The sequence below is a fragment of the Nicotiana tabacum genome, chromosome 24 (assembly GCF_000715075.1).
Source record: "Nicotiana tabacum cultivar K326 chromosome 24, ASM71507v2, whole genome shotgun sequence".
Lineage (NCBI taxonomy): Eukaryota > Viridiplantae > Streptophyta > Magnoliopsida > Solanales > Solanaceae > Nicotiana > Nicotiana tabacum.
This window is the reverse complement of record NC_134103.1, coordinates 59,568,603-59,590,518: the sequence shown is the minus strand read 5'-3', so window position 1 is coordinate 59,590,518 and position 21,916 is coordinate 59,568,603.

Here is a 21,916-nt window from a genome sequence, read left to right as displayed (position 1 = left end):
AAACCGAAGACTGCAGACAACTAAGGGAGGAGGTGACCCGTTTATTCAACGAGGGTCACCTTCGAGAATTCTTGAGCGACCGAACTAAAAACCATTTCAGAGACAGAGACGCAAACAGGAAAAACAAGTAGGAAGAACCACAACACGTGATTCACATGATCATTGGTGGGGTCGATATTCCACAAGGACCCGTGTTCAAACCCACTAAAGTATCAATCACCAGAGAAAAACGAACTCGAGACTATGTGCCAGAAAGCGCTTTATCATTCAATGATGAGGAAGCAGAAGGGATCTCACAACCCCACAATGATGCTTTGGTAATCTATATCCTTATGAATAAAATTCAGGTTAAACGTGTTTTAATTGATCCAGGAAGCTCGGCCAATATTATTCGATCGAGGGTCGTGGAGCAGCTCGGCCTATAAGATCAGATCGTACCCGCAACTCGGATTCTCAATGACTTTAACATGGCAAGCGAAACAACTAAAGGTGAAATCATCCTACCAGTAAATGTAGCCGGAATTATTCAAGAAACAAAGTTCCATGTGATCGAAGGCGATATGAGATACAACGCACTGCTCTGAAGACCCTGGATTCACAATATGAGGGTGGTCCCCTCAACCCTTCACCAAATGCTGAAGTTCCCAACACCGGATGGAGTAAAAACAGTGTATGGGGAACAACATGCTGCCAAAGAGATGTTCGCGGTCGACGAAGTGATACCGATATCGTCGCTTTCGTCAACAAAAGGATCGGAGTCCAAAGGAAAACAAGAAGCTAAATAGCAACCACAGCTACCAGCCTCGACTCAATCGGAGAAGCAGGGAACGGACGATGACGATGACGATGACTATTGGATCCCTCGATCCTTCATAATCCTCGAGGATTCCGACGCCACCAAATCGACGGTCGAGGAGCTAGAACAAGTTGTACTGATCGAGCATCTACCCGATCGAAATGTATACCTGGGTACAGAGTTAACCCCCGAGCTCAGGAGAAAACTTATCAATTTTCTTATAAATAATATGGATTGTTTTGCTTAGTCCCATTTAGATATGACAGGGATCCCGCCGAAAATCGCTACAAATCTACTAAGCTTGGACCCGAAGTTCCGCCCGGTAAAACAAAAGAGAAGACCCCAGTTCGAGGTAAAACATGCATTCATCAAGAACGAGGTAACCGAACTTCTCAAAATAAGATCCATTCGCGAGGTAAAATATCCCGAATGGTTAGCAAACGTAGTTGTAGTCCCTAAAAAGGGAAATAAACTTAGAATGTGCGTAGACTATAAAGATTTAAACAAAGCATGTCGTAAAGACTCTTTTCCTCTGCTGAATATCGATCGCATGATCGATGCCAAGGCCGGCCACGAGATCCTTAGTTTTCTCGATGCCTACTCCGGGTACAATCAAATACAAATGAACCCGGAGGATCAGGAAAAGACTTCGTTCATCACTAAGTATGGCACCTATTGTTATAATGTAATGCCGTTTGGACTAAAAAATGCTGGTGCCACTTATCAACGCCTAGTAAATCGAATGTTCAAAGAACAAATAGGTAAGTCAATGGAAGTTTATATTGACAATATGCTAGTTAAGTCCCTGCGAGCAGAGGACCATTTGACACATTTACAGGAGACCTTCGATATACTAAGGAAATGCAACATGAAACTCAACTCGGAGAAGTGTGCATTCGGGGTCGGCTCAGGAAAATTCCTCGGCTTTATGGTATCAAATCGGGGTATCGAAATCAATCCCGATAAGATCAAGGCAATCGAGGACATCACAGTCGTGGATAATGCTAAGGCCGTACAAAGATTAACAGGGCGCATAGCCGCCCTAGGGCGATTCATCTCGAGGTCTTCAGATAGAAGTCACAGGTTCTTCTCACTGCTCAAAAAGAACAACAATTTTGCATGGACCCCGGAATGCCAACAAGCATTGGAAGAACTAAAGCAGTACCTCTCGAGCCCGCCACTGCTTCATACTCCGAAAGCGGACGAGCAACTATACTTGTACTTAGCAGTCTCGGAAATCGCGATAAGTGGTATCCTAGTTCGAGAAGAGCAAGGTACGCAATTTCCTGTTTATTATGTTAGTCGAACTCTAGGCGAGGTTGAGACCCGGTACCCATACTTAGAAAAATTAGCACTTGCCCTAATAAGCGCCTCTAGGAAATTAAAACCATATTTACAGAGTCACCCGATCGGCGTGGTGACTACTTATCCTCTTCGCAATATTTTGCATAAGCCCGAACTTTCGGGCCGATTGGCCAAATGGGTCGTCGAGATCAGTGGGTACGATATCGAGTATCGACCCCGAACGACCATCAAGTCTCAAAGCTTAGCGGACTTCGTGGCCGACTTTACGCCAACCCTCGTACCCGAGGTTGAAAAGGAACTATTAATAAAGTCGGGTACATCATCGGGGGTGTGGACCCTCTTCACAGATGGTGCTTCAAACGTGAAGGGGTCCGAGTTAGGCATCGTTTTGAAGCCACCCACGGGTAATACAGTTATACAAGCTATCAAAACTGCCAAGTTAACTAACAATGAAGCCGAGTATGAGGCCATGATTGCAGGTCTCGAGCTAGCTAAAGGTTTGGGAGCAGAAGTCATCGAGGCAAAATGTGACTCCTTGCTTGTGGTAAACCAAGTCAATAGAACCTTCGAGGTTCGAGAAGATTGAATGCAGAGATACTTGGACAAACTACAGGTGAATCTACATCGGTTTAAAGAATGGACTCTACATCATGTGCCTCAAGAACAAAACAGCGGGGCCGATGCCCTCGCAAATTTGTGGTCATCAGTCGAAGACGACGAGATCAGCTCGGGGACTGTCGTATAACTTTCAAGGTTAGTAATCGTAGAAGGCTACACCGAAATCAACTCCACAAGCCTGACCTGGGATTGGAGGAACAAATATATCGAATACCTAAAAAACGGGAAGCTTCCATCGGACCCTAGGGAATCGAGGACTCTACGTACGAAGGCCACACGATTCACATTGGCCGAAGACGGAACACTGTATAGAAGGATGTTCGATGGACCATTGGCAATATGTTTGGGACCGGGAGATATCGACTACGTCCTACGAGAAATCCACGAGGGCACTTGTGAAAATCATTCCGGTGCCGAATCATTGGTTCACAAAGTCATCAGAGCAGGATACTATTGGGCCGATATGGAAAAAGATACAAAAGAGTTTGTTCGAAAGTGCGACAAATGTCAAAGGTATGCGCCGATGATTCACCAACCCGGAGAGCAACTCCACTCAGTCTTATCCCCATGGCCATTCATGAAGTGGGGAATGGATATCGTCGGCCCTCTGCCATCGGCCCCGGGTAAAGCTAAAATTATTTTGTTTATGACTGACTATTTCTCTCTATGGGTTGAAGCGCAGGCTTACGAGAAAATTAGAGAGAAAGAAGTCATAGACTTCATCTGGGACTACATTATATGTCGATTCGGGATGCCTGCCGAGATCGTATGCGATAATGAAAAGCAGTTCGTCGGCAGCAAAGTGACAAAATTTCTCGAAGATCACAAAATAAAAAGAATCCTGTCGACGCCTTATCATCCTAGTGGGAACGGCAGGCCGAATCAACAAACAAAACCATCATTCAAAATCTAAAGAAAAGATTGAACGATGCTAAGGGAAAATGGAGAGAAAATATTGCCCGAAGTCCTTTGGGAGTATCGAACGACGTGAAAATCCAGTACGGGGGCAACGCCGTTTTCTTTAGTATACGGCGCCGAAGCTCTGATCGCGGTTGAAGTCGGGGAACCCAGCGTCAGGTTTCGATATGCAACGGAAGATTCAAATCACGAGGCTATGAATACAAGCCTCGAATTGCTAGATGAAAAATGGAAAGCCGCCCCCTTTCGAATGGCCGCACAGAAACAACGGATCGAAAGGTAGTACAATCGAAGAACCAATCTTCGACACTTCAAAATCGGGGACTTGGTTCTGAGAAAGGTCACCCTCAATACTCGAGACCCAAATGAAGGAAAACTTGGTCCGAACTGGGAGGGACCGTATCAGGTACTCGGCATCGTCGAAAAAGGATCCTACAAACTTGGCACTATGAACGGCGAATAATTACCAAACAATTGGAACATATCACTCCTCAAACGATATTACTGCTAAGGTATGACCTTCTCCATTTTCGTTTATATTTTATACTAGCCATTTGCAGATGTTTGATCGAAGACATCAGAGGATTCTTCAAGCACAAAGTCCTTAGGTCTGAAAGCACGCGTTGCACTCTTTTTCCCTTAAACCGGTTTTTGTCCCAAATGGGTTTTTCCGGCGAGGTGTTTAACGAGGAAACCATTGTTCATGCTAACTTAGAGCAATTCAACAGTATTCGAGGCTCCTTTACAATCAACCTCGAATACTGGGGGGCAACACCTTCGGATACTTACAAGGAAAATACTTCGTGTCGATAGGGTCTCGATAGGTAAATTTTGTAGAGGACCAAACGGTCAAATGAACCGTGTCCATGTAGATTACTCGAACTCTAATGGCAAAACACGTACGCATATATAATCTATTGAAAGAAGTATTTTTCCTTACCAGATGTTCCATGCTTAAGAAAAATTTATACTTTACAATTTCATACTTATGATCTATTGTGGAAACTAGCTTAAGGGCCGATCACAACTGAAGTTCAAACAATTTACCCGATACTCAGGGACTGCCGTCCAAAAAATCGACATGAACGAATTACTAAACCTCGAAATCGTAAGACCTTAAAAAGGCAATCCTCGATTTTATAGGCCACGGCCACCCCACTCGGGGACTGATACTTCGAACAAGTTCGAAGTATAACAGGGGGACAAGCCCAAAAGGAAAATTCCAAGTTAAAGGCTACGGCCAAATTAACACGGTTCAGAGACGTCTGATTCCTTTTATTAAACAGGCCTTCGAATATTTTTACAAACCGGTTAAAAAGGCTACCCTCGGCCATATTTCTAAGGGTCTCGATAATATCGAGCCTCGAAAACCCTAATGGGTACAAAGTCGTTCGAACTCTCGAACAAATTCTTTATTTTATGCTAAGGCATTACGAAACAAAAGGTCTCGATAATATCGATCCTTGAAAATCCTAATGGGTACGGAACCATTCGAACTCTCGAGCAAACCCTTTATTTCGTGCTAAGGCACAACAGAATTTATATGATTAAACAATAAACTTTTCAAGCCGAAAAGGGGGAGAAAGCCATTCTTTTTGCTATGACCGTATCGGCCTAATTCAAGAGCCTAAAGGGCCTGTTTATTTTTGAGAAACTATCCTCACTCAATTAAAACCTAAGGGTCACCCTTCTACGAGTTCGAGCAAGTACTCACTCGATTATAAAAACTACACTAGTTCGGCTTCGATCAAATTGCCTAAGCCTCGAACTTATGAACAAAATTTTCATAAGGCATAAACAAAACAAAATTTTCACAAGGCATAAATGAAATAAAGACAAGTCGGAAAGGAAAGAGATCTTTATATATATGAGAATATTTATAAGATCCGATCAGGATCCTATACAAAAGATCAAAAGTGAAAAATCCTAAGGTTCCTGATCTTCTCCGGGGACAACTTCTTCTCCATCGAGGTCCTCCCCATTCTCGGACCCGCTCTTGCTGCCATCATCATCATCATCATCGGAAGTGGCCAACGCTCCAGCTTCGGCTTCATGCTCTCTAGCCTTTACTATCTCGTCGGTAAGATCGAAACCTCGAACGTGGATCTCCTCGAGGGTTTCCCTCCGAGATTGACATTTGGCGAGTTCGGCAATCCAATATGCTCGAGTTTGAGTGGTCTCGTATGCCTCTCTCGCTTGGACTTGAGCGGCTTCAGCATCGGCCCGATAGACGGCCACGATCGCATCTGCCCCGGCCTTTGCCTTTTCAGCTTCAGATTTGGCCTTGGCAAGTTCGGAAGCCAACCGAGCCTCGAGCTCCTCTATTTTCCTTGCTTGAGCCGAGCTCTTCTCCCTCATGCCTCGAAGCTGACTTTCGGCCGATGACAATTTGGATAAAGTAGTCTCTTTTTCTGTAGCGAAGCGGTCCATGCCTTCTTTCCACCCCAAGGTCTCCGCCTTCATCATATTGACCTCCTCGCGGAGCTGCTCGATCCTCTCGACCTTCTGCTGCAGCTGTGAGATTGAAATATTAGCCACCATTCCCGAATCGAGCCCATGGGCTTTTAAGATTTTCATTACCTACTCGATCAGGTCGGTCTGATCTTAGTGAGCCTTGGCCAACTCGGCTCGGAGGTCCTTGGTCTCCTATTCTTTTTTCCCATAGAGAAGTTTAAGGGCATTCCTCTCCTCCGTGAGTCCTCGGAGGTCGGCCTCACATCGACTCAGCTTAGCTCGAGACCGAGAAAATGCTTCCCGGTGAAGCGCCGAGGCCTACGCAGAAAGAAGAAAAGAAGTTAGACAGGAAGAGAAAAATGAACACAAGTGTAACACCATTAAGGGGAGTTAAGGCTTACCTGATTCAGAGCTTGCTGCACTTCATTGAAAAGGCTCGATGCCTCGCCCGAGTCCTTCCTCGAGACCTCCAAGTCACTCAGACCGGTAAAGTAATCACGGAAGGGGTTCTCCTTTCTGTGGGCTCCTTCGATGGAGAGGGTCTTCAAGGCCCGAGCCTCTTGAATCATCTCCTCAGAAAACGAGGGGAGCAGCGGGGAGCCTCCAATTTCTATTGCCCCAAGTGAATCACTTGGGGCGTTCTCCTTATCTCGAGGGGCCTCGACAGCCGTACCCACCGTTGGCTCAGTGTGGTGGGAGGCATCTTCGATCCTCGATGACTCGGGGACTTCGCCCAAGTCTCTTCCCGAGTCCCCCTCATCTCGAGACGGAGTCTCTGCAGCCTTCACCGATTCATTGGCCTTTGGAACCTCGGTGCTCATTCCCACTCGGGCCATCAGCCTGGAGTCGTCATCTTCCACTTCTTCATCTTCCTCCCTTAGACACCGAACAAACTCTTCGGTTAGGAGGATGATGTTCTTCTTCGGCTTACGAGCCGCCTTCTTCTTAGGTTCTGGATCCTCGGAGGGTGAGGACTTTTTCCTCTTTTTGTCCTTCGCCGGTTTCGGTGCCGGGATCGAAATCTCCGCCTCACCAGATAGGGCCCCTCATAACTGCATCTTTGCCAAGGCCTGTATGAAAAGGGAATTAAGTAAGAAATGCTTTATTAAAATCATTAAAGACGTGGAAAAGGGGCTTACCATGAGTTTTGGCTTCCCATAGGCCCTTTGATAAGTCACGCCATGAACGCTCGGCATACGTAGAGGTCGAGGCTAGGTCCCGAACCCAGCTCTTGAGGTTAGGGATTGCATCAGGCATCTAAGCGACCGCTACATCACGGAAAAAAGATATCAATGAGAAGAAGCAAAAGAGCAAAACAATTAATAGTGTACTTACGCTTCATATTCCATTTCTCGGGAAATGGCATCTTCTCGGCCGGGATTAGGTCGGAAGTCCTCACTCGAACGAACCGGCCCATCCAGCCTCGATCCTTGTCCTCGGCTATGCTCGAGAACAACACTTTGGTAGCCTGGTGTTGGAGTTTTATTAACCCGCCTCGATAGAAGCGGGAACTGTATAACTTGATGAGGTGGTCGAGGGTGAAAGGCATCCCCTCGATGGATTTGGCCTAGGGTTATTTGATACTGACGGCAAAAATCAACGACGGAGGAGTCGAGGGGGCCCAGCGTAAAAGGGTAAGTGTAAACACTTAGAAACTCTTCCACATGGGTAGTGATGTCCTCTTCGGGGGTCGGGATCACCACCTCTTTGCCCTCCCAGTTGCAATCTTTCTTTACCTACTTAAGGTATCCCTCAGTTATCGAGCATATATACATCGACACTAGCTCGCATCAACCGGGAACTGACGAGGCTTTATCGGTCTTAAAATCGAAAGTGAGGACACAACCCCCGGGAACACATTCCTCGGGGCGCGGCTCCGTCGGTGTCTTGTCGCCGGCAGACCGCGATGAAGAAGCGTTTTCCTTTTGAGGAACAGTTTTTGACTTACCATTTTTGTATGGATTCGAAGTTAAAAATAGATGGAGATGATAAGATTTGGTGTTTTGAGAAGAGGTTAGCAGTGAAAATCGTAGATTTGCAGATGAAGAAATTAGAAGATATAAAAAGTTTTGGAGATTGAAAATCTGAAAGTAAAAGTTCAAAATGGTGGAGAGGGGCTATTTATAAATTTCACAACGACGATTCAATATTGGCGGTGGCCGACCATCGACTGACGTGCATTTAATGCCTTGGTAATTGTACAGACGGGACGTTTCAGTCACTTCCGTCGCTTACGTCACAAGGATAACATCATGACAAGTCGAGATAGAAAATCGAAGGCTCAATTCGTTTCTTGTCATTATACTCCAAAAATACGAGGGGACTATCTGTATACGGTTAAAATCGGGCCCATCCGATTTTACTATTTGACCGAGACCGGGAGTTTGCATCGGAGGATGGCCTCGTAACGGAATAGGCCATATCACGAGGACAAGGTACCGAGTTCAGAACCGAGGTACCTGTCAAGATCGAAGCTAGTAGCGATAGAAGCCAAACAAAACAGACATCGAGCAAGATCGAAGATAGCACAATAACAGAAATGCGAGATATTCGTGACTGGTCGAGGATCACGGCGTAAATCTCGGTGACTGGTCAAGGATCATAGCGTAAATCTCGGAACGGATCAAATCAGAAACGGTTAATTAGCTAATCATGGGATTTTCTTCTGTAATTAGAGTTATACCATAAGTGGAACTCCTCTACTATATAAAGGGGAGTATTTACTATTTGTAAGACATGGTTCTCACGTTAAAAAGCCAATAACGCTCTCTCTTTAGCTTATACTTTCTTGTTCATCAGCTTGCTTTTATTTTTAACTATTTTGGTATCAATCAGTTCGAGGACACCCTAGCTCGAGGGTTGAATTCCGTTTCAATACTGGTTCGCTTTATTTTATAGTTCATTTCTGTTATTAATCTTCATATTTGTCTATCGGTGTTAAGTGAAATCGCGTATCATTAGAACTTCATTATAAGTTTAATTGTTATCCAATTTTAAGGGTAAACAGTTTGGCGCCTCTTCAGTATTTGCTTTCTTATTTATTGTTCCATATGCTGAGGCTATATGATAGTGGATTATTTTAAAGATACTGACTTCTTATAAAAAGAAGAAGGTTGTTTTCAAATTCAGAAAAGGGTCATGAAGTTAGTAACTAATTTAACGTCGTATAAGTTTAAAATTTTGAAATATGTTTGTTGTTGACAGAAACTCACTGTCTGAATTAGTAAGTACTCCTAATTGAGAAAAGAATGCTAAGAGCCCCCTCTAAAAACTTTATGATCCAAACACTTCCCTTTTAAAAATATGACAGGATATGTCCTTTTTGAAGATTTTATTACCTGCTCTCTCCCTTCTGATGCTGACTCCACCGAAGGCCATTCCCCCTTTTTTCTTTGTTTTTATTTTTTACTTTCTTGTTTTTATCCTTTTCACTTTCTTTTATTTTTTCCCATAAACTAGTAATAGTCCCTCACTTTTTTACTTTATTTTTTTCTAGTTTTAATTTTTTTAATTATATTTTACAGTATTTCTTTATTTTCTTAATTTTGTTCTATCTAGTAAAATTATCCAAAATATTTCTTCTCTTTTTCATTATTCTTTTTATTATTATTATTATTATTATTATTATTATTATTATTATTATTATTATTATTATTATTATTATTATTATTATTTTATTGTTTTCACACATATTCATCTGTACAAACTTTTGCACTCTCTTTCACTTGTTTCTTTGTTCTTTCTACTTAAGTGAGTGAATCCTAAAATTTATATTGGTCATTTTCTACACAATTATTTATCCATCATGATTATTGAGAGTTACCTTCTCACCTTTTTAATGTGTTTTTCGTACTTTTTATTTTATTTTATATTATAGATGGTTTTATTTTATAATTTCCAAAGAAATTTTAGGGTTTTTTAAATAAAAGATTATCTCAAATATTTTATATATATCATTAGATAGTAATTGTCACACCTCCTTTTTCCCGAGGGATATGGGAGTTTTTCCAATTAAAGTGACATTATTCGAAATGGGATTATTTATTTAATTAGAGTCGCCACTTGGAATAATTATTATGGTGTCCCAAGTCACCAGTTTATTTTAAAATCCCAAATCGAGAAAATTTGACTCTATTTGTGGTCTACGAACACAGAAGATCGGGTAAAGAATTTTGTTAACCAGGAAAAAGGTGTGAGGCACTCCCGAGTTCCGTGGTTTTAGCACGGTCGCTTAACAATTAATACCTGGCTTAAATATCTGAATTATTACATGTTTTAGAACCTTTTTGTATTGCCGCTTTTATACCGTTTTTAATTATTTTAAAACAATTATGAAATTAATTTAAACAAGTCGCAGTGTCGCGCACTTGTTATTTTTGTACACACCGCAAATCACGCCACATGAAATGTACCCGTGATTCACAACATGTTTATTTTTAATTATTCGAAGTTGATTGGTCAAGTCGCTTGAACGCACACTTGAATTTTGGATTTAGGTATCATAGTTATGCCACGGGAGCCGTACCCATAACCATGATAATTAAATTATTTAGGTGCCTAAAAGCAACTAACGTGTTTATAATTCATTTTTCAAAAAAACTAATTTGAGATTATTGTAAGGCCATAGATATGAAATTATTTGTGGAAAAGATGAAGTAAATTAGTTATAGAAAGGTGGGCTATCTTGTAGCCTTATTGACATTTGCGCCAGCTTCAATTGTATCACTCTTGGGCCGGGCAGAATTCTTTTTGGCCCAAATCCTTTTCTGACTTAAACCAACACACAACCCGCTTTAATATTTCTACACTACGTTAACATGGCCCAATATGATTATTACCCAACCTACAAGAATTCGATGAACAGTCCATAAATTAAATGGAACAAATAATTCCCTATATTAATCTTATCAGCTACAACCAATTTAAGATATCAAATTAACGAAAAGGCAAGGAAACAAATACAATCATTAGCTCATCACATTAAAATAAGCATGCTTACAATAATTAGCAAAGAAAACAAAAGACAAGGCAGATGAACATATAGAAATGGGCAGAGGAGTAAAAATGGACCTTGAATGAATAATGAAACTTTAATTTCTGAGTGGCTTTCGTTGGACAAGGAACATCGAACCGGAGTGAATCGAATGGCGACCTCGATGGTGATCTCGAACTCAACTTTGGAGTTGCTGTTTTCGTGCGAAAAGGAGGCTGTTTTTCTGCGTTTTCGGCTGATTTTGGAGGTTGTTCGACAGCTTTTAACTGTGGTTTTGAGCTGAAGAAAATGGTGTCATTTCAGCAGGTTTTAGGATTGATTTAAGGGGCTGTTTCAGGTCAGTTTTCATGGGAGATGGTGGCTTGTTTTAAATTGGATTTTCAGCTCGTTTTTGGAGCTGTTTTGAGGTCGTTTTGGGGGGTGTTTTATGGGTATTTTTGGGGCTGGAATTTGAGGATTTTTGGGGTTGGATTTCAGGATGTTTTTAGGGAATTTTGGGCTGTTATTGAGCTGCTTTTGGGGAGTAATTTCAGCTGCGTTTTGGGGTTGGATTTCAGGATATTTTTAGGGAATTTCGGGCTGTTATTGAGCTGCTTTTGGGGAGTAATTTCAGCTGCGTTTTGGCTGATTTCTGGTACGTTTTGGGGATGTTTTGAAGCTGGTTTTCAGGATAGTTTTGGATTGGTTTTAGCTGAAATTTCAGCAGTATTTTGGGTAATTTTTGGTGAAAGCTTGGTATATTTTAAGGGAGAAAAACAAAGGTGTTCGGATGGTGTTGAGGCTGCTGATTAGGTGGAGGAGACGGGACTGTTTAGCAGAGCTTTTGGGGGTAAAGATGGTGGAAAGAGGGTGAAACTTTGATGGTTGATTTCGTGGAGAGGGAGACTGCGCTATTGTGCTTTCTTTTTTCGTCCCTTCTTCCTCTAATGTGGCCTTTGTGTGTGTGATATATATAGCTAAAGGGATGAGGGAGAGGATGTGAGGGAATATTTTTCCGTTGGTGACTTTTGTTGTACCTTTTCTTGTGAATTTTGTAAGATAAAAATCTTTCTAAATGATTCCCCAAAAATACCAAAATGTGCCCTCCCTCCCTATGTGCAAGTGGGTTTGTTACATATAGATAAAAAGGAATCTTTGCCAAGTGGCATTTTTGTATTGGTTCTCTTTTGTTTTTTTTTTATTTTAAAAAAACGATAATCTAAAATTAAAAATACTACACTATTATTTTAAACTAGAAAAAATAGAAGAAACTATAAAGAAAAGTTATAAAATTACTAGTCTTACCAAAATTAGAAGAAACATATTTTTTTGTGAATTTTCTTTTCTTTCGCAAATAAAACACAACTATTATCTAAAATATGACTCTTTTTGTGTGATTTTTATTATTGTCAAATAAACCTAGTAAAAAGTGAAATAAAGGCTAAAATATCAGGATTAAACTAAATACATATTTAAACACTAAGAGGTGGTGAAATATTCGAGCAAGGTCAAAAATTAGGTGCTCACAGCATGCCCCTTTTTGCTTGGAAACATGAAGAGTTTTCAGGTAAAGACAAGGTGAGCCATGTGACTAATTTTTGATCAAACTATTATTCAAAAGAAAAATAAATAAAAGATAAGGGTGCAACCGAGTCCTGATTTTGGATAGCGTACATATCACGAGTTATAAGAGAATCAGGGCGCTTGTAGTTCAAGGAGAATAATGGAATAATGAGGTTCGAGAGTCGAGTGACGTTCCGTCGAGGCTCCGGTCTGTGGTCCTGTTATTACATCAAATTCAAAATAAAAATAAAAATAAAAAAACTAAATAAGCCTATCAGCTATGAGTTACAAGATTCCTATCTTTAAGTCTTCTAAAACTTGATCTTGAGTCTTGAATGGAGAATCATGCAGACTTTAGATTTGAACCTTGATGATTGCTAGCTGCAGGTGCTAGTTCATTCTTCTACGGCTTCTTCTGATAAAAACGGGAAATGCAATGCTCGTGACTTCAGTCATGTCTTGAGCAGTTCACATCTTTTCATTCACTTCATCATTTTTGATTCACTTCTTTTTTCTTTTCTTTTCTTTATTCTGGATTGAGACTTCTTCTATTATGTAAGTGGAGTCCTGGTCCGAGAAGGACAAGGTACGCAATTCCCTGTCTATTATGTTAGTCGGACCTTAGGTGAGGCCGAAACTAGATATCCACACTTAGAAAAATTAGCGCTTGCTTTAATAATCGCCTCAAGGAAACTAAAATCATATTTCCAATGTCATCCAATATGTGCTGTAACAACTTATCCTCTTTGAAATATTTTGCACAAACCCGAGCTTTTGGGTCGATTGGCCAAATGGGCCGTAGAAATCAGTGGGTACGATATTGAGTATCGACCCCGAACCGCCATCAAGTCTCAAATCTTGGCGGACTTCGTGGCTGACTTTACGCCGTCCCTAGTACCCGAGGTTGAAAAAGAACTACTGATAAAATCGGGTACATCTTCGGGAGTTTGGACCCTCTTTACGGACGGTGCTTCGAACGCGAAGGGGTCCGGATTAGGCATTGTACTAAAATCACCCACAAGTAATGTAGTTAGACAGTCTATCAGAACTACAAAATTGACTAACAATGAGGCCGAGTATGAGGCCATGATTGCAGGTCTCGAACTAACTAGAAGCTTGGGGGTGGAGGCCATGAACGAGACTTTTGAAGTCCGAGAAGACCGAATGCAGAGGTACTTAGATAAACTACAGGTGACTCTACATCGGTTTAGGAAATGGACCTTGCAACATGTACCTCGAGAACGGAACAACGACGCCGACGCTCTTGCAAACTTAGGATCATCGGTCAAAGACGATGAACTCAACTCGGGAACTGTCGTACAACTCATGATATTGGTAATCAAAGAAGGTCACACCGAGATAAACTCCACAAGTTTAGCTTGGGATTGGAGAAACAAGTACATTGAATACTTAAAGAACGGGAAACTTCCATCAGATCCAAAGGACTCGAGAGCTCTGCGCACAAAGGCGGCACTGTTCACTTTGTCCGAAGACAGAACGCGGTTTAGAAAGGCGTTCGATGGACCATTGGAAATATGTTAGGGACCGGGAGATACCACTACATCCTAAGGGAAGTTCACGAGGGCACTTGTGCTCAAACGAGCTAGAACCATGATCATCTTCCTAATTTTGGTTTAGTTTGTTATATTTCTAAAATAGATTGAAGTTTCTAAGAATTCTAGAATATTTTAGAGTTTAATAAAGCTCAATTGAGGTATGTTGGCCAAACTCTTCTTTAAGAATTGGAATTCCCATTATCCTTGTAAGTTCCATGATGTTGATTACAAATCTAGTATTCGGATAAGTTCTGTGATAAAGATATATGTTCAATTCGTGTTTCAAATGCTCTTATCATATTGTAATATAAATTGAGGAGGTGTTCCAAACTATGGATTGTGTATCTACATGTTATATTCAAGTCGTGATTTATAAGGAAAATATTATACAAAGTTGTGGAGATATGGTGATTGTGATACACCTCCACCCGCATATTTTGGGGTGAGGCGGCATGACCGCTTTGTGTAGGGATTTTTGTATTGTGGGATTACACCTCCACCCGCATACATTGGGGTGAGGCGGTATGACCGCTTTGTGTATAGTTTTGGTATTGTTGTTACACCACCACCCACATATATATATATATATATATATATATATATATATATATATATATATATATATATTATGGTGAGGCGGCATAGCCGCTTTGTGTAGGTATTGGTATCGTTGATGCATTTCCACCCGCATACATTGGGGTGAGGCAGCATAGCCGCTTTGTATATGTTCTTGGTATTGTGGTTATACCTCCACCCACATACATTGGGGTGAGGCGACAGGGCCGCTTGAGTAGAGTTATGGTATTGTGCTTACACCTCCACCTGCATACATTGGGTGAGGCGGCGGGGATGCTTTGTGTAAGGATGGTTACAGATGATCTTATCTTAAATCCTATAAATGTTATTGATAGCTCTTAATAAGCTTGCTCTGGTTTAAACGGTTATCTATATTATTCTATTGCCGCCCTGATTCATCATATTCATATTGTATTTCCGAATTCTTAAATTGGTGTTTGGTTTTCATACTAGTACTATTCGACAGTACTAACGTCCCTTTTGCCGGGGCGCTGCATCTTTAATAGATGTAGGTGGTTCCACAGCGGAAGATATCGATCAGTGATAGCGGTGCTCATTCTTCCTAGCTGACTTGGTGAGCCCCATCTCATTCCGGGGTTGTGCATCTTTTGATTTGTATGTGTTATCATATTATGAGGTATAGTCGGAGCCTTGTTGCCGGCACTATCACTGTACTCTTTGGTATTTTAGAGGCTCTGTAGACATAAGTGTGGGTTGTGTATTGGTGCTGGAAAAGTCAAACTATGTTGTATTACTTGTTCTATTTAAGACCGTAAAATTATGGAATTATTGGTAATGAATTGGTATTGTAGACATGAATATCTTATTATAGAATTAACGAAGATGTGTATCCTATTTATTCAAGGATGAGTGTGGGTATAAGGAAATCTAATAGGCTTGCTCGGCCGGGTTCACTCGGTTGAGCGCCGGTCACGCTACCTGATTTTGGGGCATAACAGGAACCGCACCCGGCATCCAAGCAACGGCTGCGTCGAGAAAAACAATGATAAGAAAAGATGAAGAAGTAAAAACAACAAAAAAATAAAAACGGGATCATACTTACATTTCATATTCCATTTCTCAGGAAATGGCATACTCTCAACCGAGATTAGGTACGAGGTCTTCACCCGAACAAACCGGCCCATCCAGCCCCGATCTTTGTCTTCATCTATACTCGAGGTGAAGGCCTTGGTGGCCCGGCATTGAAGCTTTATCAGCCCACCTCGGTAGAGTCGAGGGCTATATAATCTTATGAGGTGGTCGAGGGTGAAGGGAAGCCCGTCTATTTTGCTCACAAAGAAACAGAGCAGTATCACGATCCTCTAGAAAGAAGGGTGAATTTGGCCGAGGGTCACCTGATATTTCTTGCAAAAATCAACGATGACCAGATCGAGGGGATCCAGCGTGAAAGGATAAGTGTAAACACTCAGGTACCCTTCCACGTGGGTAGTGATCGCTTCCTTCGGTGCCTGTATCACAACCTTTTTGTTTTCCCAATTGCAATCTTTCTTTACCAGATCAAGAAGACTTTTGGGTATCGAGCATATTGATCACGCCCAACTATGCCTTATAAAAAGGACTAAGCGGTCGTTGCAAATATAATCCGGTTTACAAGTCCGGAGTCGAATCCCACAGAGAACTAAGGCTTAGCTACAGCTGTTCAATATCGCTAAGAAACACAAGTCCAAGTAATTTCCTAATTATAAAGATTATAATATTTATTTTTATCTAATTAACTAGCAAATATTACAAAGCAGTAAAACTATCAATTAACATGGATGAAATTATAGACAAGACTAAGGAGGTCTAGAGTTATGATTTACCCAATTGTCGAAATCCTTTCCGCTACGTTTCCTATAAATTTGCCTAAGTCTTCTCTATCGACCATGAGCACTCTAACTGTCGTAACTCTCTCCCGAGTAATTACCACAATTTACTAGGCATATTCCCCCGAATTACGCTAGCTGGCATAAAGTACAGCTCACTCAGATCGCACCAAGGTTTCGTTATCCCTAATCCCACCTTTAAACCTCCGTATTGATCCATCATATACATTTAAGAGTGATGTTGTTCAACAACTACCTAAATATGCACTCTCTCCCGAGTAATACATACTTAATAGGCACAGTTAATTGAGGGCCCTTCAATCAACCACAAGAATAATATAGTTGAACAAATAGAGAAAATACTACGGCAAATCTATATTAACGTAACAAGAAAATCATCCTTCAATAGGTTCCATCAAAACCCTAGATTAGGAAGTTAGCTACTCATACTCATAGTAACAATATCCCAAATATTTTGCATAATTAAAATACAGAGTAAAGATGAAAAGATGTAGAAATAGATGATTCTAACTCCCAAGAGGTGATTCCACCAGCTCTCCTTGCCTCTAGCTGCCAAAAAATGTGGCTGCTGATAGCAACTCTTCCAAGTGGTGTTTTAGGTCTATTTATATGTGTAGAAGAAACCCTAAACGTGTGGGTCGGGTCCTAGTCAAAACCCGGAACGAGTTAAATCTTCAAAAGTCGGATTGGACCTGGCGTTAGGCCTGGCGTCGCCAGCCTAACGCCTGGATTTTGGCTGGTCTCGCCAGGCTAAAGCCTGGTCCAGCCTGGCCTTAGGCTGGCCTCGCCAGGCTAAAGCCTGGTCTCTCTTTTTCATTGTTCTCGAGCACACTTTCAACGTTTAAGTATCCCTTTTGCTCTACTTTCATCTCCAATTCACCTACACATAAAATAGACTCCATTAAGCATAAATAAAGTGTAATTTATCATTAAAGCATGTAAAATGCAAGGCACATAATGTACGAAACTATGGAATTATAGCCACACATCAATACCCCACACTTAAACATTGCTCGTCCTCGAGAAATCAAACTACACTTATAGATACGGCCTTTTTAAGCAATTCTCCTAACTCATTACACCAAGAATTTTTAAAATAGTTTAAGCACACAAGTGTGACATCCTCGCCTCAAGATTCGACTCACAAATATCATGCTTTATTCACAAAATCACTTACTTACTCTAACATGGATGTCAACAACATTACCTTTTCTTTATGAATTATGTGCCCTCACCCAATCAAAGAGATTAGTTCCACACACAATGAATTTTAAGACCGTAGGAACTCAATATAGGAAGAATTCACTCGCACTCTGAAATAATATTCATATGCTACAAAAGATGCACCATAGGCTTGCCCGTAGTGTAATACTCTACTAATCGAGTTCATTCAGTCTAAGATCAAGTAGGACTTTCATTGGTTGTAATGTAGGCTGCGGGTCGGGTAGTATACATTTGGATATGAGTGACTACACCTCCCTTAAGCACTTTAATACATATACTTTAACACACATCCCATACTTATGTCAAACCATAACTCCACCTTCACCTCAATATATATTAACTCCATATTTCTTTAAGCACAATTACATCAAGAGTCACCACTATCAAGGGATATTTTTCACAGCAATACAACTAATTTTTTTTTTTTTATCAATTCAAGTGGCTCTTACTTTTTCAAAATAATGCACCTTTCTCTTTATTTCATTAGTTCCGCGCCAAAGCCGAACCAACCACCCCACACTTTAACTTTTACAAAGTTCATAACAATTCAAGTGCTCATGAGAGGTGAAAAGGTTCAAATATATGGTCGATTAAAATAAAGGGGTACGACTTGTAATTTGGTTACCAAAGAAACATGATTATAGGCTCAACGGAGTTAACTACGGTACATAACATTTAGGTGGGTAAACTTTATATATTTGGCTTAACAAAGAAACACCTATATCACTTCCTAGACTTAACAATACTACTATTTCGCTTTGCAAATACACGGGATAAGTTCTAGACATCAAATGCAATGCATAGAATACATACAAAATCTCACACAGACATGGCACATAACTCACTCAGAATTGGTTTCATCGCGACGCTTCAGTCAAAGCAGTTAAGCAAAATTAAGAATCTACGATTTAAGGTACTTATGCGAGAGTCAAAACCCAAGCCTAAGCGTCACAACCATAGTACTAACTATTCTCAAGGCATAACAAAGCTAAGAGATATTGTTTCAATTCAATTCATGGCACAATGGTTCCTATTCCTAAAAATAAATAAAACTAACTACACCCGGTTCAAACAAAACCCTTGGAAAAGAACCGCGGTACAAAGAAAAACCAAGGGGGAATTGCTACACTACCTAACAAAAGAAAATCTTTTTGTCTTTTTCCTTTTGACTTAAATCCCTCAAGAAAATTTTCTAATAGATCCATCATCAGGAAAAGTCCAATCTTTTCTATTTCTGTTCTCTAAAAAAAAAAAAATCAATTAAACTAACATAATTAAAATAGCATAGAAAGTCACCTAGACAATCTCCTCACCCCACACTTAAAATTGTGCATTGTCCCCAATGCACACCATAACTAATAAGAGGGTAAAAGAGACTCCCTGGCAGGCCAAAGGCCGAAGCACTAGCAACTCATGGGGTACTCAGACTTCTCCCAGACTTGGTCCTTCGTACGGGTACCTCACACTTAGTTCCAACCATCTGGTTTGCTGTTGCATCCTTCCAATAGCTTTGCTTTCAATGCTCCTAGAAAAGCAAAAATTGACACTACAAAAATAAAAATAAAAAATAAAAAAATAAAATAAAGCAGTAAAGCTGGGTTTCCTCCCAACAGGCGCTTGATTTAACGTCGTGACACGACACGAATCACTTTCTGCCTCCACTTTGAACATATGAATTGGACCCCAAGTTTTGATTCTACTCTATGATCATGATCCTGGGGTGGTGGAATGAATCTGACTGGCCTAATAAAACAATGTAGTATTCTGCACTTCTTGGCCTTTAGATGAGATGTGTATTCCCGACTTTCTGGCAAGAAGCATTTCAGAATATAGGCGCTTTGATCCTCATTCCTTGACTCCTCAAGTGGCTTGGATGACTCTATTTCTATATCATCATCCAAACACAATGTGAAAAAATGCTTGGAGTGTGGACCAATGCATTCAACTACATGAACATTGGGACTGTCTACATCCTCAACACTAATGACACTAGAGTCAACTAAATATGTATCATCAATGTCCTTGCTTGACTCTAGTATCTTTTCTACAACATCGGCATCCTCAAATTCTAGTTTGATTGATTTTTGGTGTTCTACTATGGACCCTCTATTGTTACCTCAATTTCTGCATTTAATTCACGCTCTTCTTGGATACTATTCACAATATTGACTTGTTGAGCATTAAGATCTTCAACCAGTTGATTCACTTGAACTTTCAAGTTGTGAATAGTTTTCTCTTGCCTTTGTATCTGTAGCTGTCTTTTGCTATTTTGTTCCACAAGGCACTTTAACATATCAAGGCACTTTTGCATATTACTGATCTCTTTTAGGTCATCATCCCTGGGTTCTTTGTTCCTAATAACTTCACAAGAAAAAGAAGAACCATCAAAGTAAGGGGTTGGGGGAACATAAGAAATATAAGCACAACCCTGAAAGTGACCATCTTGACCACCACACATATCACACACATTCCAAACATAAGATTGAGTTGGTGCACATAACTCACTCTCGAGAATATTTTGACAATTTTGCCTAGGGTGGTTTCCTTTCCTCCACTATATATATAAGGAGGATCAAAAATAGAATTACCAACATCAAAACTCACATAATTCCAAGATGCCATATTTTTAACATTAACAAGTAAAACAAAAATAAATAAAAAAATCAAATACAAGAAAGGAAAAATAAAAGTTCAAACTTGCAACCTAGCAACATATACACCTACGCCTATAAGTGTTTCTTTATCAACCTAGCAATGTATTTCTTTGCAATATAAACACATACAACTAAACCGTTAGTTCCCTGGCAGCGGCGCCAAAATTTGATCATGCCCAACTATGCCTTATAAAAAGGACTAAGTGGTCATTGCAAATATAATTCGATTTACAAGTCCGGAGTCGAATCCCACAGAGAACTAAGGCTTAGCTACAGCTGTTCAATATCGTTGAGAAACACAAGTCCAAGTAATTTCCCAATTATAAAGATTATAATGTTTATTTTTATCTAATTAACTAGCAAATATTACAAAGCAATAAAACTATCAATTAACATGGATGAAATTATAGACAAGACTAAGGAGGTCTAGAGTTATGATTTTCCCAATTGTCGGAATCCTTTCCACTACGTTTCCTATAAATTTTCTTAAGTCTTCTCTATCGACCATGAGCACTCTAACTGTCGTAACTCTCTCCCGAGTAATTACCACAATTTACTAGGCATATTCTCCCGAATTACGCTAGCTGGCATTAAGTACAGCTCACTCAGATCGCACCAAGGTTTCATTATCCCTAATCCCACCTTTAAACCTCTGTATTGATCCCTCATATACGTTTAGGAGTGATGTTGTTCAACAACTACCTAAAGTACTCTCTCCCGAGTAATACATACTAAATAGGCACAGCTAATTGAGGGCCCTTCAATCAAGCACAAGAATAATATAGTTGTACAAATAGAGAAAATACTACGGCAAATCTATATTAACGTAACAAGAAAATCATCCTTCAATAGGTTCCATCAAAACCCTAGATTAGGAAGTTAGCTACTCATACTCATAGTAACAATATCCCAAATATTTTTCATAATTAAAATACAGAGTAAAGATGAAAAAATGTAGAAATAGATGATTCTAACTCCCAAGAGGTGATTCCATCAGCTCTCCTTGCCTCTAGCTGCCAAAAAACGTGGCTGCTGATAGCAACTCTTCCAAGTGATGTTTTAGGTCTATTTATATGTGTAGAAGAAACCCTAAACATGTGGGTCGGGTCCTAGTCATAACCCGGAACGAATTAAATCTTCAAAAACTCGGATTAGACTTGGCGTTGCCAGCCTAACGTCTGGAATTTGGCTGGCCTCGCTAGGCTAAAGCCTGGTCCAGCCTGGCCTTAGGCAGGCCTCGCCAGGCTAAAGCCTGGTCTCTCCTTTTGACTATTCTCGAGCACACTTTCAATGTTTAAGTATCCCTTTTGCTCTACTTTCATCTCCAATTCACCTACATATAAAATAGACTCCATTATGCACAAATAAAGTGTAATTTATCATTAAATCATGTAAAATGCAAGGCATGTAATGTACAAAACTATGAAATTATA